The 25,826-nt window shown below is 39.4% G+C and overlaps 1 pseudogene; it reads left to right on the top strand.

Annotated features, from left to right (window-relative positions):
* Positions 1 to 1,939: 1,939 nt before the first annotated feature.
* On the top strand, positions 1,940 to 20,764 carry LOC137295286 (radial spoke head protein 6 homolog A-like; annotated as a pseudogene).
* The last annotated feature ends 5,062 nt before the right edge of the window (positions 20,765 to 25,826 follow it).

The following is a 25,826-nucleotide window of genomic DNA, read 5'->3' as shown; positions in this document are numbered from 1 at the left end:
AGGTAAAACAATAACAAAGTAACAAGTGGAATGACTTAACGAAAGCTGGAAGCCAGTATAAATAAGCGCTGATTGGAACCCGACAGTTATGATAACAATGATAGAAGCCAATGGTAATACATTACAGATGATGGGATATGTTTACATAACACAGGTAGGGGGGTAAGAACGATGTACATGATAGGGGAAAAAGGATGGAAGCCAATGGTGGGTGATGTTTACATAACACTTGATTGGTGATTAAGGATGATGTACATGACTGCATGAGAGTTGGTGGGCATGTTTACATGGGGGTTGATGATGTGCAAACACAAGTAGATAAGGATGTACACGGGTAGATTGGCTATACATGAATACATAGATAGAATGTACACAGATAGATGAGATTAATTTATCAATAAGTCCCAGGCACTTGGTAGGTACACTCCTTGGTCACGGTTGATTGCTGGTTTCTGTCTCCGGATCTCGATGGCTTCTTGCAGTTACCAATAACCAATAAGCCAATAACAACGACCCCAGCAAGCTCCTCAACCACCTTAACGACCAACATCCAAGAATCAAGTTCACCATGGAGACTGAGACCAACCAACACCTGCCCTTCCTTGATGTATCCCTCCACGCCACAGACGATGGACTCAGAACCTCAGTATAGCGCAAGCCGACCCACACCGACCAGTACATCCACTACAACTCCTGCCACCATCCTCAGATCAAGCAAGCTATCATCGCCACCCTTACCAGACGTACCAAAGCCCTCTGCCATCCTGATGCCCTAAACAATGAACTGGACCACCTCAGAAAGACTTTCACCACACTGAACGGATACCCTCCCCAGCTCGTCACAGCCACCATCAACAAGACCCTCAAGGACCGAGAACCCCGCCTCAAGCCTTCTCCATCACCCATCAGAGTAACCATACCCTACCTATCAGTCATCAAATATCACGCCTCATCAAGACCAAAGCCAGCATCGATGTCACCTTCTCCAGTGGCAAGACCATCAAGACCTACCTTAAAGCCAACGGTAAAGGACCCAGCTGTGAACACCCTAACCCGAGAGGATGCATCTACCAGATCCCTTGCAACTGTGGCGACCTATACATTGGAGAAACGCTGAGACCAATTAACACCAGAATGAAGGAACACCAGACCTCTGTTAGCAAACTCGACCAGAAATCGGCCATCTCCGAACACATTCTCAAGAACCCTGGACATTCAACCCGATGGGAGGACACCAGGATACTATCTACCAACAACAACAACTGGCGCCAAAGGAAACTGCAAGAAGCCATCGAGATCCGGAGACAGAAACCAGCAATCAACCGTGACCAAGGAGTGTACCTACCAAGTGCCTGGGACTTATTGATAAATTAATCTCATCTATCTGTGTACATTCTATCTATGTATTCATGTATAGCCAATCTACCCGTGTACATCCTTATCTACTTGTGTTTGCACATCATCAACCCCCATGTAAACATGCCCACCAACTCTCATGCAGTCATGTACATCATCCTTAATCACCAATCAAGTGTTATGTAAACATCACCCACCATTGGCTTCCATCCTTTTTCCCCTATCATGTACATCGTTCTTACCCCCCTACCTGTGTTATGTAAACATATCCCATCATCTGTAATGTATTACCATTGGCTTCTATCATTGTTATCATAACTGTCGGGTTCCAATCAGCGCTTATTTATACTGGCTTCCAGCTTTCGTTAAGTCATTCCACTTGTTACTTTGTTATTGTTTTACCTGTACATATAAATATAGCCCTGTACCCCATTCTCAATCACCTGATGAAGGAGTAAGCATTAACTCCGAAACGTTGTGTTCTCATATAAAGAAGTTGATATCTATAAAATCTTCATTCTTAAATTATCTACAGCTTTCAATACAGCAATGAAATACCAGCATCAGCACATCTTGTCCTTCAATGCTCGCAGGTTTCCTCTACACCATATGGGAGCCCTTTTTGAAAGCGCCGGAACTGGATGACGACTACACACTTATAAGCGAAGTCCACAACCATTCCTACAAAGTGGATGATAAATGTCTAGCACAGCTGGATACTATCAACTGTCAAACCTTCTTCGGACTTGCACATTCACATGCCATCAACGAGGCTCTCATGTTGTGTTTTCGCAATTCGAAGACTGAAGAGGACAGGATGATCTGCTCTCATCACTCAGAAGGGGATCAACAGTTTGTATTGGAACATCTGGCCTCTACATATGCTGGTTTGATTCTGCTGAGATAACAAGGCTTATTGGCACTGTCATCGTGTAGCAACAGCTTTATCAAGCCACGGCTATGGGCTCCCAGGTCAGCACCTACAGTTACTCACGACTCACGACTCACTCTGGCCACTGTCATCAAGCAGACATCACAGCCCTATTCCAACAAATCCAAGTACTCCGGAGTACAAAGAGTGAGAGATAAGAACAGGGATGGCAATTTCCTGCGAATCTGCTGAAATCCACGAATTTAAATGCAAATCAATCAATCTTGACCTGCCCTAAAATTAGGTTTGGGGCCAGCTGCCTTTTCAGCTGATTTTCAGCTTATATCACTTTCACCCTCCCTGTAAGAAGAACAGCAACTCTCAGGGCAACAAGAACTCTTTTCGTTGCTCATCTGGAACAAACAAAGCCCCCTTGGGAAAGGACATCCTTCCAGGGGCGCTAGAGGAGGAAGGCGCTAAGATCAGGTTCAGAACTGAAGTCTTCCACCCCCAGCCGTTCCCGTGGACGCCTACACCACTACTGAAAGAATTGGAGCATCCTCAACAATGGAGATCCTAAGAGAGGACTACAAGATCCTGCTACAGGCATCACTACTGCTCACGAGAGACCCAGCGCTCTTTCTGAATTCACAATGTCAGATTTGATGATACCCCTGATCAGTTTAATCAATGATAGAGGCAAACGTAAGACATCATGACCTTGTAATTTCAGATACTGGTCAGTTTTATACGCAGGTGCTCTTTCGTTGATTGTAATGATTTCACAAAGTTTTGGTTTTGTTGTGTTATTTGGAAATGCTACATTATGGTTTTCTAACCATGTTATCATGTCAGACTTCCTCGAATTTGAAGTTTGGGCTTTTGTATCAGGATCATGGGCACTATGATATGGAGCATTATCCATGGCAATTAATGATGGCAATGCCAGTACCAATTGTTTTTCTACCCATTCCATAAAAACCTGTCCATTCATTTTGGTGTGGTAATCTCGGTAGTCTTTGGCTCTGGCCCTTAACACAAGAGAACACCCACGTAAGAATCCCACAGATTTACAAACTGCATGAAGCACTATGAGTCACTCTCCTTTGCTTATTGGCAGTCTTCTTGAACATGCCTCTTCAGTGTTAGCGACCCACTGCATTTCTGCAGTGTGGCTTGCATTCTCCCAAGTTCTATCAAGATAACCAGACTCAAACCCCTCTTGCCTATTTTGACGATGTAAAAAAATATTTCTCACAATATATGATCTTTCAGAAACTTTCGTATACCAAAATTCGAACAGATAAAGCAATTTTCAAAGTTGGTACTTAGATATTGAGAGGGAATGTTGAGTTTTCATTTCTTTTTCTAATATGAGTAATGATAAGTGTCTATTCTTGCTATATAAACTTCGGATTGTGTTCTGGACAAGTTGTGTTTGAAATGAATCAGGTTTGTCTTTTTTCGAGGATTTTGTCGTTTTTTAATCATGTTTTCAATTGCTGCTCTAGAACCCCAACAGCACAAGATGTTTAAGAAATTTATCATGTGCATAAAATGGATTGCCTCATTGAGTTTCAAACTTGGAGAAGTAGTAGACATTGTAAATTAAAGCTTTAACATCAGCAGTAAACTTCATTGTGTAAGATGAATCAATCACTCAGTCAGTAGGATAAACCGTCACGTGACAAATGTGCCTGTGCCTCTCGCTTACATGGCTGTTACCTAAGCTGTTGCTATACCCTCGTCACAAATCTTGCAATATCGAACTTTTATATTTTCTTGGCAAAAATTATAACAAACATTTGGAGAGTTGGTGTGTTTATATATTTATTTTGGCATTAGTTCGAGTCATTTATGGTCGTTTGTTTTTGAGTTAGAGTGCAGTTCATGGGGGAGATTTTGACTCAAATGGACTGTTCCAAGTCCACGATGTTCAAGTTCATCGTGAGATAAGTCAGCTCAGACTGCAGAGGGACTATCAAAATGGTCACACAACTCAGAATATCATGTAAACCTACTGAAATCGGAGCTGGAGCCTCAAGAGGATCTACAATTCCTGGGGATTCGATTCATTGCTCCACTGAATTGTATCATAGTCCCGGAGGACCTCTGGCCCAAGATTCAGGCTATGACAGACTAAGCACTACTCTCTCTGTTATCACTACGACACTGGCACTGTTTCCTCGGTCTACTCACCATGGCGCAGGGCCTGATCAGATGGGGAAAAAACACAAAAAATCATGGCAGAGGCTCTACTGTTACCCTTACAACCGTCTCCAACAGACTGGATGCTACGCTACATCAGGTGTTTCGGCTTGTCAGTCAAGAATTCAGATCACCGCAAACAGACCTATTTGCGACCAGGTTCAACAAACAGATACCATCCTCTGTATCTCCAGTACCAGATCTGCTTGCATGGGCAACAGAAGCTCTCAGCATCTCAAGGAAAGGAATGAATGCTTACGCTTTTCTACCTCCATTTCTTTCACTGAAAGTCTTTGGAAAGATCAAACAAACGAGGACGCTACAACTGACTTTGGTTGGCCTTATTGGCCAGTGAGTGGATGGTTCCAAGTAGTCATAGAGGAACTAGGAAGATCGCTAGAGTTACCAGAATGGAAAAATCTAGTCATCCACCCGCACACCAAACAAGCTCATGGGAATCCGTTGTCATTGGATCGTATCAAAGTTTAATTGAAGAAACGAGGATATTCAGCGAAGACAGTGATCCTTACTCTAGGTAGATCTACCCGCACCTTATACAACGATAAATGGATGCGTTTTGAAAGCTACGCCAAGCAGAAAGACTCGTACATTTAACTTGTACGTTTAAGACTAGATCCCTAAAAATCAACTGCCTGGTCAACCGGACAGACATTTCCGCATCCTTGTGTTATCTACCGTCCTCAGACCACATGATACACAAGATTTATCATTGTTACCTGTTGAAAACATATCTCCCAATAAACAAAAACACGGAAACGAAAATTCAAGCACCTCTTCATCCCTTTATCTGTAGAGACACCTACGGAAAATGTCAAGAAATACCATCTCATTATGGATGAGAGCTGTATTACTAATGCAGTAGAAGCAGCAGGACTTGGACACACCTCCACGAGCCTGAAATCCACATGAAATAAGAACAATGGCTTCTACACTCACTCTACACAGAAATTGCTTCTAACAACTATAATGGAGGGCTGTTTTTGGAAATCGAATAAAGTTTTTGCTAACCAATACCTTAGACACACAGCCATGCATTCACCAATTTGGGCCACTTGTTGTAGCACAACAACTAATGGTTCCACATAGGCGCTGAGTTAGACTTACCATTTTATCACGTGTTCAAGATGTGTGAAATATAATGGTTGAGAGTCAATGCTCATGTCTTAAACGTCTAGTTTGAGTAATTATGGCCCTGTACTAGTAATTAAGATACTTGTGCATATGAAGAGTTGCAACGTGTCTTGATAAAAATATTTTGACATGAAGTTGCATTAGACAATAGCAGAACGGTAGCTGATCTATATATCCACATGGACATATATCAACACTCGCTTAACATGAGGAGAAATCTCATTGCATGTGGTCCCAGGACTGAAAAATAACTTTTATAGTTTAGGGGGAAATACTGGACCCACCTCTGATTCCGTTGGATTCTGCATTATAAGTATGAATCATGACAAGGAAAAATAGTTGATATTTTATACTTATCCTGAATCATGAGGTCAAGCCCTCCCAACCAACCCACTATGGCAGGTTGGATTTCCCAGTAAATTCTCGTGTTTGGCTTATAAATCGGAGAGAGTGACAAACATGGCAAGTCATGTGACCAATACTGGCAGGAAAAGGGAGGCTACACATGGGTGAATGTGACTGTGCGTATGCTTCAAAGAAGGAACTTCAAAGGGAATTTATATGTTCCACTATTTTCGCATAGAGGGAGGCTATAAGCATAATAAACATGAGTCACGATAAGTATAAACGGTCACTTTTATTCAGAAAATTACATTTTCAAATGTTCACTCTGTTTCCTCATATGCGTTTCCTTGTTGTAGGTATGATCACTTTCAAAGTGTGTTGACAAAGGCTCTTGAAAGGTCGCAAAATTTAGCAGATGTATTTGAAGATATCAGCAAAGACGTAAAAAGATCATAATTCACATCAGATGCTGCTACAGACCTTGATAAAATAGACAGAACAACAGAAGTGTCACTTGCACAAATTGAGAGGAGACTCTTCACAATAAGTAGTGGGTTGACGGATACATGAAAAGAAACATAACATTCAGAATAGACACATTGGACATGGAGCACCAACCAAAGTTATCTGTGACAACCATGATTCATTACAACAAGAAATGATAAATGTTTTTAGTGTTTGGACATTTATTTTATTTTTAACAAAACATTTTGCAGAAAGGTGATGGTGATGATGAAGACAACCAGCAAGATGAGGAGGTGGAGACTCCCCTCCCTAACCTCATGGAGCTGTGCTTCTACTTCGAGCAGGCTGGGATTGGACTCAACAGGGAAGAGATGATCCGAATCTGGCTGGCTCTGAAGAATCTGGTGGACAACCATCCTCTTCAGCATGTCAGATTCTGGGGCAAAATCTTTGGTCGTGAACAAAACTACTATCTTGCTGAGGTTGAGTACAGGGAAGGAGATGAGGAAGAAGAGGAGGAGGAAGAAGTAAGTTTGAGAGTCTCATGATAGATTGGTTGGAATATTGTCAAAAAAAACTTTCATCACTTTAGCCATTATATATTCTAATGGTTATTAAACATTTCTAATCTAATCTTCTAATATTGTGTTAGAGAATAATTTGAATTTTCCATGTGAGCCAGTACTGTTTCCTTTTGACTTGTGTATAAATGCAAAGAGAGTTTTCAGATTTTCTGGAGTTACTAGTGAATCTCAAGTACTATATGGATGTTTAAGAAAATCAACCTAGAAAATAGTCTCATGAAATGTGGTTTCATTTATGAGGTTGAATAATCCAACCCTTCTGGACTTCTGGTGGTGATATCGTGGCAGACGTAAGTCTCTTCACAAGCCACCTCAATTATGCCCCGACCAAGGAGGCCAAATAAATTGAAAGAGGAAGTCACTCCTGTTAGGACAAGGTCAACACATATACAGACTATTTTCTGACAAGAAGGCAAAATACGGATGAAACTGTCCATAATATGAATTAGACTATGCCGACTGCCATACGGGGAAACTTGTCAGAGAAAATAGGACATATCACTAAAGGCATTGAACTCAACTCTTTAATGATTGAGGCGAACAAGAAAGACATCAAGAAATCTTGGAAGAAGTTGACGAGTACAAAAGTGAACTAGAAAAGAGTGCTTCCTCAAAAAGTTTATTTACGTAATGCAAACCTTTTCATTTACGGCTTGCAGGATGGTGTTGAAGCCAAACAAGCTGCAAGAAATCTTTTCTCGGAAACTGACATTACAAACACTGACAAACCTGACCAATGTACACTGTTTGCCATGCTTATCAACAAACGAAAGGTCGGCGCAGCAGCCGAAACTTGTATCCACTTGTTGCATTTCAGACAGAATCTGGTGACTTGATATAGTTGTTGTTTATTGAGTGAAATGGATGAAACCTGGAGACGTGATATCTAGTTCCTGTATCTTCCCTTGTAATGGAGTATCACTAATCTGTTCACTTTTGAATGTGTTGCTTCTGTGAAACAGCTACTTCTTTCTTATAAGTTTGATGTACTGCCAATACTTGCAATGAGCTGTTTCTTTGAACTTTCTTGCACTGTATGCTACATTGTATTTATATTCTTAAGTATTGTACTTTTGTTTTGGGGATACATTTAGCAGATAAACCTAGAGTGTTTGAAAATCAGAGACATACTGTACTGAACTGATGGTGACTAAATATTACAATTGGAACTGAACGTGTAGCCATCTGATTTTCAAACACACTAGATTTATCTCCAAATTCTACCACGACCCATTTAGAATCGAACTTCCTCGCTCTACGGAAGACACAGGACAGGACGAGAGGCGGCTTAAACTTTTTTGTGAAGGGAGTGGTTGCATGGTGCCGTTCGTACTTTTTAAACATTGCAACATAAAAAAACATTCTGTGCAAAGAAACAAACTACTGTTTATTCAATGCAACAACGTAATACGTGAGAGCTTTTTTTCATTATCCCAACTCTACACGACTGAAACCAGTCCATTGCCATGATACTCTACCCAAACACCCCAACCTGGTCACACAACAATGGAATTGTCTGACCTACTTATTTTCTTGGAGGTAGAGTTACGCACCAATTTTAAATGGCATTTCATTTTGCGAAAGTTTGACATTTGACGTGAAAGTAGCAAATACTTGACTGGCCATTGTGTCAAATCAGAACCCTCCAGAATCGAAGAATAGATCTGATAGACTTACGACATGTAACTCATCAAAAACTGAAGATTTCTATGATTGGTGAGTGCCAATCGTACTTCCATGCCTCCACTCCGGCATGCGACAAAAGAGTGACAGTGCTGCATTGTCGAAATGTGTACATGCGACTAACTTGGGATTCCTTGAAACTTTGTTTTCATCATTTGGGGTGGACTGAGGCCAGGTTTTTTTCTTCAAAGTTTACGAACATAACAGTGACTGCCTTGCAGGGAAGAAATCAGAACAGGACTCTAGTGGTTCAATTGTTTACATATGTTACTGTGAACAATGCACAACGGGACATGATGGAGTATGAGTAACATAAGTTTGGTGTTTCGCCATCTTGCAAATTTTTAAACGAAACAAACAAATATACTATTTTTCAGGTAGATCTGGAAAATGTTTACTAACGATTTGTTATATAATTTTGTGTCCCAAGATATGGGCTTAATTTTTGCAAGGCATTTTGATTTATGTGTTAGATATTGTTTATGTTAGGGGTTGTGTATTGTACTTGAATGTTTTTATAATAGAAGGTAAAAATATGATATTCCCAGATAAAAGTGAAGGAAAAATCATATGAATGTATTTTGTATAAATGTTTTATCAGCATTTCCATCATGTCTGTAGTTTTGATATCAGTCATGCTGGTGGTCAAGCCGAAGTAATGCTTCAGAGTTGTATATACATGCGTAGAGAAGCGCTGTGAAATCAGATGCACTTCCAATCCAAAATTCTGAAATGCGTATGTGGAAAATTCCAGTCTGCGTGAAAATCCATGGATATCTTGTTGTTATGATCCGCCATCATTGTGGTCAAACGGAAGTAGTTCTCACAAAAAAACATGCTGCATGCTGAAACGGCCCAAAATCAGATGAGCATCAATCCAGAGTTGATGCCATCTGATTTTTCTGATCAAGCAATCAGAATCCAGTATTTTCTTGTAAATAATGTAAGGAAAATCTTGTGGATATCTGGCGTGACCTCAATACAGGGAAATATACCTGTTGGGAAAAAGAATCATAGACGGCAAGCCAGACTTGATTTTTTCCTGATCTCTCAAGATATTTCTAATATTGCTGTAACTCTGCAATTCTACCAGGATATAAATCAGATCATTCACCCATTACTTAAACTTAAACATGTCTTCAGATTGCAAAGGTAGAGGAAAGGGCTACTGGAAGCTGGATTACATGACTCTTAAAAGACAAGGAATGTGTTAGACTAGTTAAAAATGAAATTGAGGCAACTTAAAGACAGTATGTAATGAACTCTCAAACAAATGACATGAACGATGTTGATCATAATGATTTGTAACTAATAATAGATGATTGACTATTCCTGGAAATTTTGTTGATGAATATTAGAAGAAAATCTATCTTGTATAGCTTCTTTCTGAAAAAAGAAAGGAATGAAAAAACTTTGAAACTAGAATTGAAAATTTAAGAGTTAATGGATACAATACATAGTAATCTCCAAAACATTGACAAATCTCTTCCTTATGATTTATCTAAACACAATGTGGGGTTTAAAAATTTAAAGAGAAAGAAATTAATGGATTGCAGATCAGAAACTGAATTTAGTGGTACAAGGAGGGGAAAAAAGCCATAAAAATATTTTTGTAGTCTTGAAAATAGAAGTTATGTTAGTAAAACCATCACTAGTCTTTTGTCTGACACGGATGAAATTATTACTGATGGTAAATATCCCTGCTAAACTCTATTTATAAGATACTAAGTACCTTGTATCACAAATAGATTGAAACATTCACTTGATTATATACTTCTTGAAAACCATGAAGATGCATTAGTGAAAACATCAGACTACATCAAGCCTTCTATTGGTGATCGATTTCGAGAAAACCTTTGATACCATTTTAAAATCATTTGTAAATAAGGTGTTACCAAAATTTGGATTTGGCCCATATGTCTTGAGATGACTCAATCCTCACAAAAAATGGGCATCTAACCCAGTTCTTTCCAAACGAACAGGGGCTGTAGGCAGGGGGATCCCATCTTATCTTATCTTTTTCTGTTTGCAGCAGAGATCTTAGGTATCGTGATTCATGAAAATGTAGATATTAAGGGTTTTATTTTGAACAACAAGGAATATAAGCTAGGCCAATATGCCGACGACACCCAGCTCTTTTTGAATGGCTCTAAAATCAGCCTAAGGGCCTCTATGGATACCCTCTTTTTACTTTTTAAGATATCAGGATTAAAAATTATCATTGAAAAAACAACTGCTTTATTGATTGGAGCTATGGCAGATAGCCAGGATATGATTTGCAGTGAGTAGATTACATGGTTAGATTAGCATACAGAAAACTTTGAGGCCTTGGGAATAATTATAAATTAAACCCTGAGTGATCTGTGCATTATTAACACAAGTAAAAGATCAAAAGCTATTTCAAACAATCTTGGAAATTGGAGGAAAAGGAAGCTAACCATTCATAGGAAGATTACTGTTATAAAAACTTTGGCTATATCTGCTGTAGTTCATATCTTTACATCTCCCCCTAACCCTCCAAAAAGTTATTTTGATGAGAAACTATTTTTGTCTTATTCGGTTTACGGGATAAGAGAAAACGAGTAAATTTATAAAAGGATTATGGGGACGAAGGAATTAGAATGATTGATATAAAGTCCTTTATTGATGTATTGAAAATATGCTCCATAAAGAATAAGAATGTAAGTTATAGCAACCTGTGTAATGTTCCCATCAGACAACTTGAGAGTATTGGAGCTAATACAGACTTGTATTGTAACATGGACAATCCATTTGGGAAAGATGCCCTGCAAGCATTGAAGCAATACAGAGGTCTTTATGTAACTGATCAGAATGATATTTCCAAAATTCTTTCTGAACCCCTCTGGTTCAACTATTGGCATTCGGACCCATCTCTTTTTATAGAAAAATGGTTTGATAATGGAATTACATAAAGGACCTCTGTAACCTTAATGGTCTCATGTCATTTGATGACCAGATATCCAGTGAGAGGTACATTCTTAGAATAGAGTGATAAAAATTATTCCAGTGTCCTGAGAGACGCCGTCAGTAATCATAGATTCCGAAATCAAAATCTGGTGATCAATCTTCTTGTATTGTGAAAAGGATGTAGAATGTTTTGTGACAAGCTTACAAAAGCTGATGTCTAACTCGAGGTGTGTAGCAAATGGGATAGTTTGATTATTATCTCATTATCGTGGAGTAATGTTTTCATTAACTGTAGAAAATGTACGAGGGGTGTCCCTAAAGTGGTTGGCCTCACTATATTCATGATGTCAAGTGTTAGAAAAGCTTCCATTTTATCTTGTAGGAATCATTAGCAAATATGCAAAATTTCACATATGTGGTTAATGTGGTTAACGAGATACATGTATTTGTCATCATAACACAATGGGGTGTAATATTTCTTTAAACGTTTGCAGAAAGTGAAAAACAATCTGCCATTTCGTACCTCTTGCACTTGGATGATGGCATGCGATCAGATAATATGATATAAAATATGTTAGTATAGTATGGATGACTTCACATGATAGTCATTATTCAAAGGCTTGGATTGCTTGATTTATATTTAGATGAGGCTGTTAAGGGACACCCCCATTTTAATCTTTCAAAAACATCTTGTCCAGACATTCAAGTTGGCACTGTTTACAATATATTGAGAGCTGACCAGAATAAGTTACGTCCTTTTGATTACGTCATCTGAAAGTTGGGGTGGATAGTGTCTCAAAAACAAGCTCTGTCAGGAAACATCATGGGGGGAGTCAATTTAACAATTGATTGTAGTTTCAGATTGCATTTTTATGCACTTTAATATCTATGTTTGACTTCTGCTTATCTCAAACACGCAAAAATGTTTCTTTCATATTTTGTTTCCTGAAGTTGGTGATGCATTTATTGCTGATTTTGCGTTTTTCGGGGTACCAAGATAAAAAGGGAAAATGGGGATCATTAGGCCAGAAGATGGCTTAAACAATTTGCTTGAGCTTGACAGATAAAATGTAGAAAAATAAAATATGAAAACAGTTGCATTTGTATAAGTGTCCAGATGAGGCCATCCACTTTTTGGACAGCCCTCGTACATCTGATTTAAAGTTATTGGATTTCAAGTTTAGGTATATTCATAGCATTATATATACCAAAAGAGAATTAATGAAAATTAAACTAGTAGATTAAAATGTTTGTACATTTTTTTAAATGGAACATGAATATATTGTCCATGTTTTTGTTTATTGTCAATATGTACAGACATTTTGGAATGACTTAAGAGTATTTCTTGGAAACATTCTTCACGATCCTGTAGGGACTTAATTCTGCTATGATGTTTTCAATAACTGGCTGACTAGTATTATAATAAACTACTTGTGGTAGAAGTCATGAAGATACTATGGGATATTGTAATAGTCGAAAGATACATAGCCAGGAAAAACAACAGGATTGCCAGATTTTACAAAAAATGGCCAAATAAATTAATGTGTATACTTAGAGAACCTATAGTAGAACACTGTCATGCAACATGCATCTCCTATGTTGTACCACATTGTAATTGCTGTAATATCAATCTTTACTCCACCTACAATATACACCTTCTGAAATAAAATGAATAGAAATAATTTGTGAAAAATCCAACCCTTTTATTGTTCTACATTCTCGGACATTTCAAGAAGTTGCTGGACCTGTACAAGCAATCTATATTTCTGACACTGATATGCATGCATGATGTCCAAGTGTATTAGGAAAACTGTTTTGAACTCAATAGCATTTCACATATAAACATACATGGTTCAACCATCTGTTGATCAAATGACAAGGATAGGATTATTCTATTAATACCACATTGTTGCTATGATCTTTATTGTCAATGTTTGTCTCTCAGGAGGAGCAGAATGAAGAAGATGCTACTGGGAAGGATGACGCTGATAAGGGAGAAGAAGGTAAATGTCACATTTCCTTTAGATTTTGAAATAATTTGTTGTTTTTTTAGCAGTTTTAAGATTGATGGTGTAAAAGTATTAGCCCAATTAATGGTTTTGTAACTTACAAGGTGATTGTTTCTTTTGCTTTTTATATTTCAGAGGAAACAGAAAAAGCTGACCTCACAAAACCAGAGTTCAAACCACCACCAGTTCCATCCAGAGAAAAGAATAGGACAGGGGCCAATAAGAAGACATACTTTGTCTGCAATGACCGTATGTTTTCTATTCCTATTTACTTTTGAAACATACTTGTAAATCCTTTCATGTTATGTAAGGCCCCTTTTGCACAAAGTGATCATGGCACTTGAACTAATTCAATCTTTTGTACGAGGAGAATTACGATACAGTAGAGCTACAGTCATACCTTGTAAGTCTGTCCAGAAACCTGTGATAGATATGTCACAACTATAGTCACTGGACTGTTTAGAACATTCATGATTTGTACATGGGGACAGGATATGTTTTTGACTGTTCTATGATTACTCGGTGTTTAGCTGGCAAGTCCTGGATTAAGCTTCCTGCTGTGTCACCAGCTCAGATCACCGCAGGTAGAAAGATCAAGAAATTCTTCACAGGAAGACTGGATGCACCAGTTAGTACCAAAGAATAAGTTGGCAAGTGTGATAAGATACCCATCATTCATTTCACACTTGATATATAAACAAGAGTATTTGAAGTATTCTGGTTTGTTATACTGAAACAATTAAGACCGTCATCTTATCTCCTAGGTTGTAAGCTACCCTCTATTTCCTGGTAATGAGGCCAACTATCTGAGAGCCCAGATTGCCAGGATCTCATTTGGAACTCACATCTCATCCCTTGGCTTCTACCAGTTTGATGAGGATGAGGAAGAGGAGGAGGAAGGAGAGGGTGAGGGAAACTGTAGGAGAGTGTGACAGTTTATTCTGCTTGTGCTTGAGGGAATGAAAGTGAAAGGAAAGAAAAGCATGAGGGCACAACAGGTTCTGGTTATTTGCATATTAATACATATAATGATAATTGGTTAATTCTTGATCTTTTGAGTATTTAAGATGTTTTTGCTGCACAAAAGTTTACTGCATAATGGTAAACCAGATTTATTTTATACTGGAAAATACTTATGCATAAGGGGAAATAACTTTGCCTTTGTTGCATCTCTTCTTCCTATCTGTATTCAGGGCCCATTTTTCAATTAAATGAACAAGTCTGTTATGTATGTGTGGCATGTACTCAGACCATTAATATTTCTCTACAGCCCAAGATCACTTTGTTGAGAATGTGGACTTTGAGGGAATTCCTGTCCGTGAGTTGATTGATGCGAATTTGTCCAACTGGGTGCATCATGTACAACACATTCTGCCTCAGGTACTAACAGATAGTTAACTCCTGTACATGTTATTTTTAACCCCACTCACATATACTGTTCAAATTATTTAGAAATGGTACTTATTGCTGTGTCTGGTGCTCTGCATTATGGGATTAAAACAATGGATTTTTAAACAAATGCTATCTCACATTATGCAGCTCTCTTCTTACTGTTCGCCCATGTGTGGAAACATGCTATGAGCTAAGTTGAATCAAATCTTACTGGCCTCTGACCACCCGATCAGTGCTTATTCATAGAGTGCACGGTTCAGTCTGGTGCTTTCTAGTTGGGTGGTGAGGTCTACATCTACTTCTCATACTATACTGGTGTCAAGGCACATGACACTGCCATTTGGTTATGGACCACCGTTTTATTCCAGTGCATTGCTTACCTCTGAAGCGTCAATTACATCAGCACAGCTACCTGTTTGCCGCTTGCTCTCATTTCAGCGCTTTTATTCAGAACACCACTTGCCCCAGATTCAGCGCTTCGTTTAGAGCACAGGTTGCTCCTGATTTGGTGAGTAGGGTTCCCAGTTCAGCGCTTACTCACAGTGTGCCGGTTCAACACTTCTTCACAGCATTACCGATTCAGCGTTTACACAGTACTCCCACTTATCTGCATCATAGTGTGGTTGGTTGGGTGCATCCTCACAGTGTTCATGGTTTGACACCTCTTCATAGTGCCTTTGTTTCAGCACTTACGTATACTCTGCCTTCTTCGTTGGGTATTTTTAACACACTAGGTGGTTCAGCGCTTCCTCATAGCACGCCTGGTTCAGCGCTTCCTTAAGGCATACCTGGGGTTGACACTTCATCCCCTCATCAGCACAGGGCCTTCTCATACACTGATTACTTCAGCGATTACTCAGGGTGCCTTTTGTTCGGTGCACTTTTAAAGTGCATGGAGTTCGTCACTGGCTTTGATCACTTCTGGTTTAATGTCGGCTAGCATTGTCTTGATTACTACCGCCTCTATGCTTGTCTGCCATGTGACCTTTGATCTGGTGGGAGAGTCTCTTTGCAGAGTTTGACCGGTTCGCCTTGTGTTAATGGTACTGTTAGTGTCACCTTCCTGCCTAGCGCAGCACTTATGGTGGAGACTTCATTGTCATCATTATATCATCGGATTTTGTCTCAGCCAGCTGGTCACTTGACTTCTCTCAGTGGGGTTATCCACTGGTGTCCATCCCTTACTGGATCAACCGTGTCTTCAAGTGCGCCATTTACTCCCAGTGCTCCGTCTATGCCCAGTGAGCTGCTACAGGCTACGTCTCTGTCTCATCCACTGGGATATTCAATGCTCACTGATGAACTGTTCCTTTACCCTCCATTTGCAAACACTAGATGTTGACATTCACAAATAGTCTCCGATGTTTCACTGAGTTCTGTTACGATAGATTACTCATAGCAGCGTTTTGGTGTCTCGCTGGGGTATGCTCATGGCCTGTTTTGATATCTGTTTCACCTTCCGTCTACATCATCAGCAAGTTTCTGGACAGTGGTGTCTAGATTTTTCTTTGCACAGCAGTGATGGTACCAGCAATGATACATTGTCTAGTAACAGGCGCTGTTTTGTCTGGATTTAAGGAGTTGGGACTTGTCTGGTTAACTGACACCTGTTCTGTCTGCTTTTTAGCATTTGCACATGTCGGACAACTGTATGTTTACCTGAGAATTTTGCTCTGACAGTATTGTCTTGGTCCTGTAAGCAGTTAACACTCCCAGCTTGTTAATGACAAGGACAGTGAAGATTGCCATCACCGGTTACTGCAGTAATGTTGGGAATCGTCAGTCAGCCGAGACAGCTTACAGAGGGTGATACACTGAAGTGCCCTAGAATGGTTTCAACATGGTGGACTGTTTCTTTACCAGAGACTTTGATGCTTAAAGTGATTATGAAGTGACATGACATACTTGTGTTGGTCTAGCGATGTGAATTACTCTACCAACCTTCAATTGCCAGTGATGATCTTTGGTGCCATTCCCAGTAAGAATGACTACTGTCGAGATTTGCCAGTCAGCCGGGAGATACTCATTTTCTACATTATTGTAAGCCTTCAAGGGGCACTGATGCGGAGTAATTTCCGTGGACTGGTGGTTTCTTTTGTTATTGTTTTTCTCCCGTGAGAACCCGAATGATAACCCAGAATTCGTGACTGGTTCGTGATCTCTGCTGTGCCTCCCATAGGTGCAATTGATGCGTTTATTTGTAGACTGATCAACAATTAATGATGAAGTCATTTTACTTCGTTATTATGAAAACAAATCAAACACCTTGAAGTTTACTCATCTGCCAGTGGTATGTGAAAAAAAAATAGTTAGGACTGTAAAATAACGAAGTCAGTGTACGTCTTTATATTTTGTCTTATAAACCAAATTAGTTCCTTGTCACATTTGTATGCATTTTGAAAAAAAACAAAACACGGTCTGCATATACTTACAGTGAATTTCTAACATGATTTTAATATCTAAACATTGTATAGACTGCCAACGTGAAGGATATTTCACACACACCCTATTCGCGACCTAGTGCATGTTTCTGTAATACAGATTCTGCTGAATGCTACAAGAAATAAATTAAAACAAAATGCAAATATTACATTTAAGACAGACGACAGTTATAGCAACAATGTCAGGCATTTACCTTGTTAAGAAATGCATCCATCAATATCCACATGAAAGAACCATATAATCCATTTATCTGCAGCTGCTAAATAATCCTGCTCTAAGTCTTGTGTCTTTCAACAGCCTAATATGTGAAAAAGTGACACATCGTTTGAGAATTTTTCACACTGGTGTATACATAATCTCACCGGTCACACAGGACAGCCCACCTGGCAACTAATTGTATGATGTCCGCCATTAGTTAGCCAATAATGAGCAACAATCAATCAATCAAGGTAGTGATGGTTAATTCTTTGTAGGAAGGATGTTGCTTTTACATTTGTACTTTATGACAGGGTGTATTCAGTATAGATTACATAAATCTACTGTCATAAACACTGCCTTTTTGACAAATCTGCTGTGGAAGTAATTAATCAATCAGTGTGTTATTGGTTAATCCTTTGATCGATGTTTGTTTTTGTAACTCAACTGGTAAACCCTCTTGCATTATTAAATGCACATATTACATAACATACAATACATTTACCATGTTCATTGGGTTGAAATCGCAAACAAAGACCATAGCTTTTTGTTTGGTCTTAGATGGTCTTGTAGGGTTTGTCAGGAGCGTTTTCCTGTTCTTGCCGTCAGCCTTGTGTATATTCTGTTGTATCAGTCTCATGGGATATCCTCATTTGAGGTAGAAGTTTATAAGGTTGAGACTGTGTTTATCATACTCCTCAGTAGAGGAGCAGATGCGTTTTAGCCTAAGGAACTGACTGTATGGGCCCTTTGAAAACTAAGCTCAATGCCATTATCCGGAAGCGATGGCATCTGCTATCCGGATCAGAAATATGTCAAAAAGTGTGAAACACTCCCCACATTTACAGCCTACAGGAGGAATAAAACCCTGAAGGATTATCTAGTATGCGCCATACTAGAATACCCCAAGAACACGCCACAAGTCAGTGGCCGGGTAGTCACATTCTTTTTAACAAACAAAACTGCAAAATCTGCATCGTAATCAATTGTTCAGACACTTTTTACAGTACAGTATCTGGTGTCAAATACCGTAAATGACAGTATAAATGCACCAACAAAAATGTGGTCTACCTACTCACCTGCAAAAAATGCAAAAAACAATACGTAGGGGAAACCAAAAGATGTTTCAAAATGAGACTGAATGAACACTATGCTGACATCACACACAACAGAGACAAACCTGTTGCAATTCACTTCAACTCGGAGAAACATGGAAAATCCGATCTCACGAGATCATCGCACAACTCAGAGAAGACGCTGAGCTTGTTAGCACCACCCAAACGAGGAGATCACTCGAACTCAGTTGGATGTTTAGACTCCATACGTTCGCCCTGCAAGGCCTCAATGACAAGATAGTCAGCTAAGGTATCCCCCTAGTCTTCTTTATCTTAGTTCTTCAACCTGGTAGACTCTCTCAACATATTGGTTCGTGCCAACAATATTCTAAGGGCGAAGAATGTCACTGCAGATTTGCTGTCACGGCGGAGTCATCCCTTCCTGACGAAGTGGACAATATATCCACAGGTGTTCCGGACCTTCTGTCTTCCATTGATGACTCTGACATTTTTGCCACCCAGATCAACCATCACCTGCCTATGTTTATGTGTCCAACTCTGGACAATCTGGCTTGAGGTCATGATGTCCTAGCCATACCATGGGACGACCTCAATGCTTACACTTTCCTTCCAGTGACCCTTCTTCCTTGCATCTTACTAAACTAAACTGTGGTCGCATCTACTGGCCGGCCAGGAGTTGGTTGTAGATCTTCAAACTTGGTGAATCAGATGCGATACCACTTCCTGATCAATTCAAACTAATGGTTCATCTGCACTCTGATCAACTGTATGGATCTCTGCTCACACTCCATCTTCACGTTTGGCACATTCACATCTCCACAAGGTCACTTTATGATGAAAAGTGGAAGAATTTTGCAGTGTATTGCAGGATGAAGGGCACAACATCTCTAACTACAGCATCAACGCAGATGGTGGCAGAACCTCCAGAAAGCTTAAAGGTTCTACATGATCTACTTAGCTGGCTGTCCTTGACACAGTTAAGGCCTTGGATGTGAAGGTGTAATTTGTCCCTGAGCTCCAGTCTCTCTTCAGATTTTATAAGCTTGCTGACCGATTCCAGATATTCTGGCCTTCAGCTTGAGATCTTTCCATTGTACTTAATCATCTCACCTCAGAAGGTTACAAGTCCTTTAAGGAGAAAGATTTTGAGCATGTCACATTTAAGACATGCCAAAGTGTTCCTTGGTTTGCTGTAAGTATTTTCTTGCCAAGAATCAATTAACAGGATGGCCTGACTGCTCATTTATGATCTATCTACTGTCTACCATCTGGGGTTCTGATGACAGAGGATTTATCCTTATGCCCAGTTTGAGCATAACAGTTTTATCTAGTTACCTCTACGGGCCACCACAGGCTGTGAAAGCCACTATTTGTCCCATTATCCGCTGCATCCACCTTGAAAGTCTCTCATACTACCTTGAAATAATCTTGAATCTAACATTAAATGCCATTGCACCTCACCTACAATAAAAAAAATATAGACTATTGAAAAGGATAATTTTGTTATCAGCTTTAATATGTTATATTTATGTCAGTGATGTTTGTTTTTTGGTGATTTTTATTCTGTGCAGGGTCGATGCATATGGTGGAACCCCGTTCAGAAGTCAAAGGATGATTTTGAGGATGAAGATGATGATGAGGAGTGTTCAGAGCCTGATGAGCCTGAAGTTGGACCTCCACTCTTAACCCCTTTGACTGAGGATGAAGATGAGGAGGAGGAGTGTTCAGAGCCTGATGAGCCTGAAGTTGGACCTCCACTCTTAACCCCTCTGGCTGAGGATGAAGATGAGGAGGAGGAGAGTAAAGAGCCTGATGAGCCTGAAGTTGGACCTCCACTCTTAACCCCTCTGGCTGAGGATGAAGATGAGGAGGAGCATGAAGAGCCTGATGAGCCTGAACCTGAGGTTGGACCTCCACTCTTAACCCCTTTTGCTGAGGACTAAGAGATTGCTGGCAGGTCCTCGTGGACCCCTCGTCTGTCTCATCCCTCAGAACTCCATCAGCATCATGCACTGAAACCTATGGCCTGGAGCTCATGCATGTGCTTTTGAGAAGTGAGCATCATTTTCTAAACATTCTACCATGTAATGATATCACTGCATACACTTGGTTGTAATGTAACACTGTTTTGGTATAATATCCTCGTCGAAAAAAGTAGGGGATAATGAACTTTTAATTTGGATAGGAAGTGTAAACTTTAAGAAATGTTTCAAGGACAGACATCTTATGAATGCACCTCCATTTCCCTCTACTACCATCCCTAAACACAATGCATGATATGCATGTTTACAACACTAGTCCCATACATGTGTATGGGGTCTCATTCTTGATCTTGATGTTTTTTCAAGGTCAAAAAATCACTTACACAACATTAATTAATGTAATGCAAATTACATGCCATACACCAATCGTCTTTCAAAAGTGACTAATTCCAAATAACAATGGTTGTAATGAAGTGCAAATGGTGATGCACTCTTAAAACATTCAATAATATCATAAAGACACAAGTTTTTATGGATGACATTCACTGGCTTCCCTTGTCCATTATACCCACCCCGTCTGGCTTCCTATTGTTTGTCTTACCAATCATGCCTGAGTCAACAACCCTGCCCCCTGGCTTCCACTCCTGTCCATCCACCAATTAACTACTGGCTTCCTTTGTCACAATGTTGTTTTTTCTACATGTACATATATAGCTCTGTGTACTCCATTGTTTCATTCACCTGATGAAGACGAAAGAATATACTTTGAAACATCGTGACTCTTCACAATAAAGAAGTTGTTATCCATAAAAAACTTGTGTCTTTATGTGTATCAGTTCTAAATACCCTTCAAAGATTCAGTAATATCATGTCAACATTGATTGATAAATCCCCTAAATATTTTTAGTAGTAAATAAACAGAAAGTGAAGATCCCCTACTTTTTTTGAAGTGTATAATACCAGTGTTGTATTTGTAAAATGTCTGTGTATTCATTCATTACTAACAATTTATTACATCTCCATTTAATGCAGTCTTCTTGCACTAGTGAGATATTTTATCATACAAGAAAATGTAGTGTCACTAATTTATGTAGAATTATAATACCTGTTCCAAATACAACTTAATCTCATGAATGCATAGCATGTGTTACATTTGACCACTTTCTAAATGTATGTATTCAAAGTGGAGCATACTCTATTATTACTATTATGAGTTGAATTTTGCATGTAAACATGGAATTATTTGACAAGGATAGCATGATTAAAAGATTCCTTGAAAAATTTGTGGAAGCAATGGTTTAAAGACTGATTATCACATGTAATGAAGTTACAGATAAAATAACAATAAACCCATCTAAATTTATACCGCATATATGTGGTTGTGATAAATTGTATTTGACAATATTTGAAAAACATAGTGTTAACTTACTTTCAGAGGTTATGTTCTTTCTCAATAAACTCCCTCATATCAATTCAGTTTGAAGACATTGCTATCTTTGTGTCATTATGAGTTTTGGTGATATTTATTGTGTTTTTGGAAAATCTTTGTAAACAATGTGCAAGAAACCATCAACAGTTGGCAGTCATACAGAGTTACTCCCCTTGGACTATACTTGCTCATGTTCCATATATGCAATAGCTGTTATGTGGGTGAGGATGATTTGGAGTTATTTGTACAAGCTATACTGAGTAAAGTTTTGACTTTGGACAATATTGCAATAAATTCACAGCAGAACCTACAAGAACTACGTTCTCATATGGGGTATTTTAATGCCACTTCAGTTACACAGACTACAGAAACTAGGCTTTACACTGTGTTCACATGTGGGGCGTTTTAAAGCCACTTCAGTTACACAGACTACAGAAATCAGGTTGTAAACTAAGTTCGCATGTGGAATATTTTAATGCTACTTCAGTTACACAGACTGCAGAAACTAGGCTTTACACTGTGTTCACATGTGGGGCGTTTTAAAGCCACTTCAGTTACACAGACTACAGAAATCAGGTTGTAAACTAAGTTCTCATGTGGAATATTTTAATGCTACTTCAGTTACACAGACTGCAGAAACTAGGCTTTACACTGTGTTCACATGTGGGGCGTTTTAAAGCCACTTCAGTTACACAGACTACAGAAATCAGGTTGTAAACTAAGTTCGCATGTGGAATATTTTAATGCTACTTCAGTTACACAGACTGCAGAAACTAGGCTTTACAGTGTGTTCACTTATGGGATATTGTAATGCCACTTCAGTTACAGAGAATAAAGACAAACTGTATGTATGCATATAGGGTTGTCATGTTTACAACAATGAAAATGGTACCTTGAAAATGAAACCTTGGCCATGAATTATAAAATGACTGATTTTGGATTGAAACTCATTTCCTTTTGAGCCCAACGTATCAAAGCTAAGATAAGTGTCATGACTCTGTACACTGCTATGCATGTGAACCACTGTCCTGACCTTGTACTTGTTTAAGTTTGTGTTGTAATAAGGTGTAAAGAGTAAGTGTTGTTTGACATCACATTTAGCAATGTTTCAGCAATGTGAAACAACAGAAATGTGGGTCATTCATTATATCTATACACATGAGCATTAATTAAGCACCACCCATTTTCATGCTATAAGATTGTGTTCAACACAACACACTGGTCATTCATGATATGGAAACCAAACACATGGTTATAATTTCATTAAAACTGAACCATCTAAAGTGTCAATCCATCAACTACCAAGACGACTGCTACTTTCGGCTGTAATTTATTGACGGTCATATTGGGGCACTAAAAACGTTATTAATAGTCATTTCCAAAACTATGGTCACACAGACAATGTCTGTGGTCCAATGTACACAAAGTTCTCAATAAACATTCACTGTTCAATCCTAAGCCAACAGTAATGGTGACATCAGTATTTGGTGTATCCTCCCCATGCACGGATAACTGCTGCAACCCTCCTCCTCATGCTGGAAATCAAATGCTGAATGAGCATCATTGGAATCCTCTACCATTCTTCAAGAAGAGCCTGGGTTAATTCCTGTACATTTTGAACAGTTGGATCCCTTACTTGAATTTGACACCCCAGATGGTCCCATAAATGCTCAACTGGGTTGAGATCAGGGTTTCTCACAGGCCAAGATAATCTGTCAACTGCGTTGCTCTGCAAGTATGTGATAACAGCTCTGGAACAATGGGGCCGAGCATCATCATCCATAAATACTGGCCGACTGGGGAGGGGGTGGTTATCAAAATGCAGGAGAACAGCAGCTTCCAGCACTTCCTGTTGGTATCTCTGAGTGTCCCTTGAATGGTGATAAGATTAAGCTTACAGTCAGGAGATATACCCCCACACCATTACAGAGCCACCGCCAAAGGGTTCAGCTGCATGGATCATCCGCTGCATTGAGTGTCCCTTGAATGGCGATAAGATAAAACTTACAGTCAGGAGATATACCCCCACACCATTACAGAGCCACCGCCAAAGGGTTCAGCTGCATGGATCATCCGCTGCTGATAAGCCTCTTTACTCCTTCTCCAAACTCATCAACGGCCATCAGTAACACGAAAGAAGAAAACGGCTTTCATCGGACCAATGGATCCTGCGCCATCTCCTCAGATTGTGGTTTTGCCGTTGATTACTCCATGCCAAACGTTGAGCCTTGAGTCTATCAGTGAGTAAGGGACATCTCATTGGACAACGTGCAACGTCCAGCGGACCTGAGCGCCCTTTGGATGGTACTGGTTGAGAGATGAACACCCACTCTCCATTGTTCTCTGAGATCTTTGGCATTGATAATGGGCCTGTGTCTCACTAGTCTAACAGGGGCACAGTCATCACAGGGAGTGGTCTTTCTCGGCCTTCCTGATCATGGATGATCCTTGACATAACCAGTGGTTGCATGTTTCCTTACAAGGCGTCTAATGACAGTGTGATTCAATCTGGACCCAATGCTGCAACAGGACAAAACAGCTTCATGCATACCAGTTATCTGCCATCTGGTATTTTCAGAAAGCCTACGCCTTGGCATGTCCAAAAAAGTTCACTTTCAGCAACGTTCACTTATTGATGTGTCGATATGAAAGCAATGAGAATACTTCATTTCACCTCTTTATACTCCTCAGTCGCTTGTACCATGACAGAACTTTAGCATGAAAAGCATGCATTTGAGTCAGCACATGAATTTCATGCTAACTGCATGTGTGTTTAGGTACAACTGGTTGACTTCTCTGTTTTGATCCCTTTTTGTTACAATTGACAGTTATTCTTGGTGGTGCTTAATTAATGCTCATGTGTATATTTCTAAGTAAAAAGTGTAAATTCAATAATGCCTAAACCACCAAGCTACCCTGCTGCCTCAGTGTGCAAAGAAACCCCAAACTACCAACCATATCTCATAATGTACTTAATGTGAAGTTAATTATGTGGTGTTTTTTTTGTCATTTTTTTGTCAGCCTTTTGGATAAAGGCTATAATTATATTCAATGGTATGGATTACAACAGAATATATCTTGCAAAGCTGTTGCAGTGCACAGCCAGCCAGAAACCAGTCCATCATTTTAGTTTGTGAGTATGGTTTGAAACTGTTTTAGCACTATTGCATCAAATTCAAACAATCAGACACAAGGACATATATGCTCATGCATTCTTGAATTGGTGAGTGTTTTCATGGATAGAGACCATGTTATAAATCAGTTGAAGTATAGCAGCATTGGTCATGGAGAGTCCTTCTGTTTGCATTGTTACTCCTGCAAGTTTCTAGGACTTATCCAGACCCACAACGAAGCACACATGAAACATGTGGTCTCACCTTATTCAAGTGAGTTTGTTCAAAACTGAATGGGATAAAAAGGTCATCTGATCTGTCCTAGTCCCTGGACCAGACTGCCGTCCCTCCTGCAAAGCCTTTTCTGCAATATGAAGGCCCAGACTGAAGCAAACTGGTTTTGCTTAGGTTCAGGAAACTCCCTTCTCACGGAGTCTAGAGGGCATTGTTTGTTTCTGCCAAAATTATATAATTTCAAGAAAAAGCTTATGCCAGATAGGGACTGTTCATAATGTGTGACTAGAGAGGGTGGTGGTGATTTGTATGGAGATGCATGTACAATGGTAAGGTCCCCCTTATCAACACATACGCACACA

The sequence above is a fragment of the Haliotis asinina genome, chromosome 8 (genome assembly GCF_037392515.1).
Source record: "Haliotis asinina isolate JCU_RB_2024 chromosome 8, JCU_Hal_asi_v2, whole genome shotgun sequence".
In the NCBI taxonomy this organism is placed as follows: Eukaryota; Metazoa; Mollusca; class Gastropoda; order Lepetellida; family Haliotidae; genus Haliotis; species Haliotis asinina.
The sequence above is the reverse complement of the archived record's forward strand: the minus strand, read 5'-3'. Positions and strand labels throughout refer to the sequence as shown.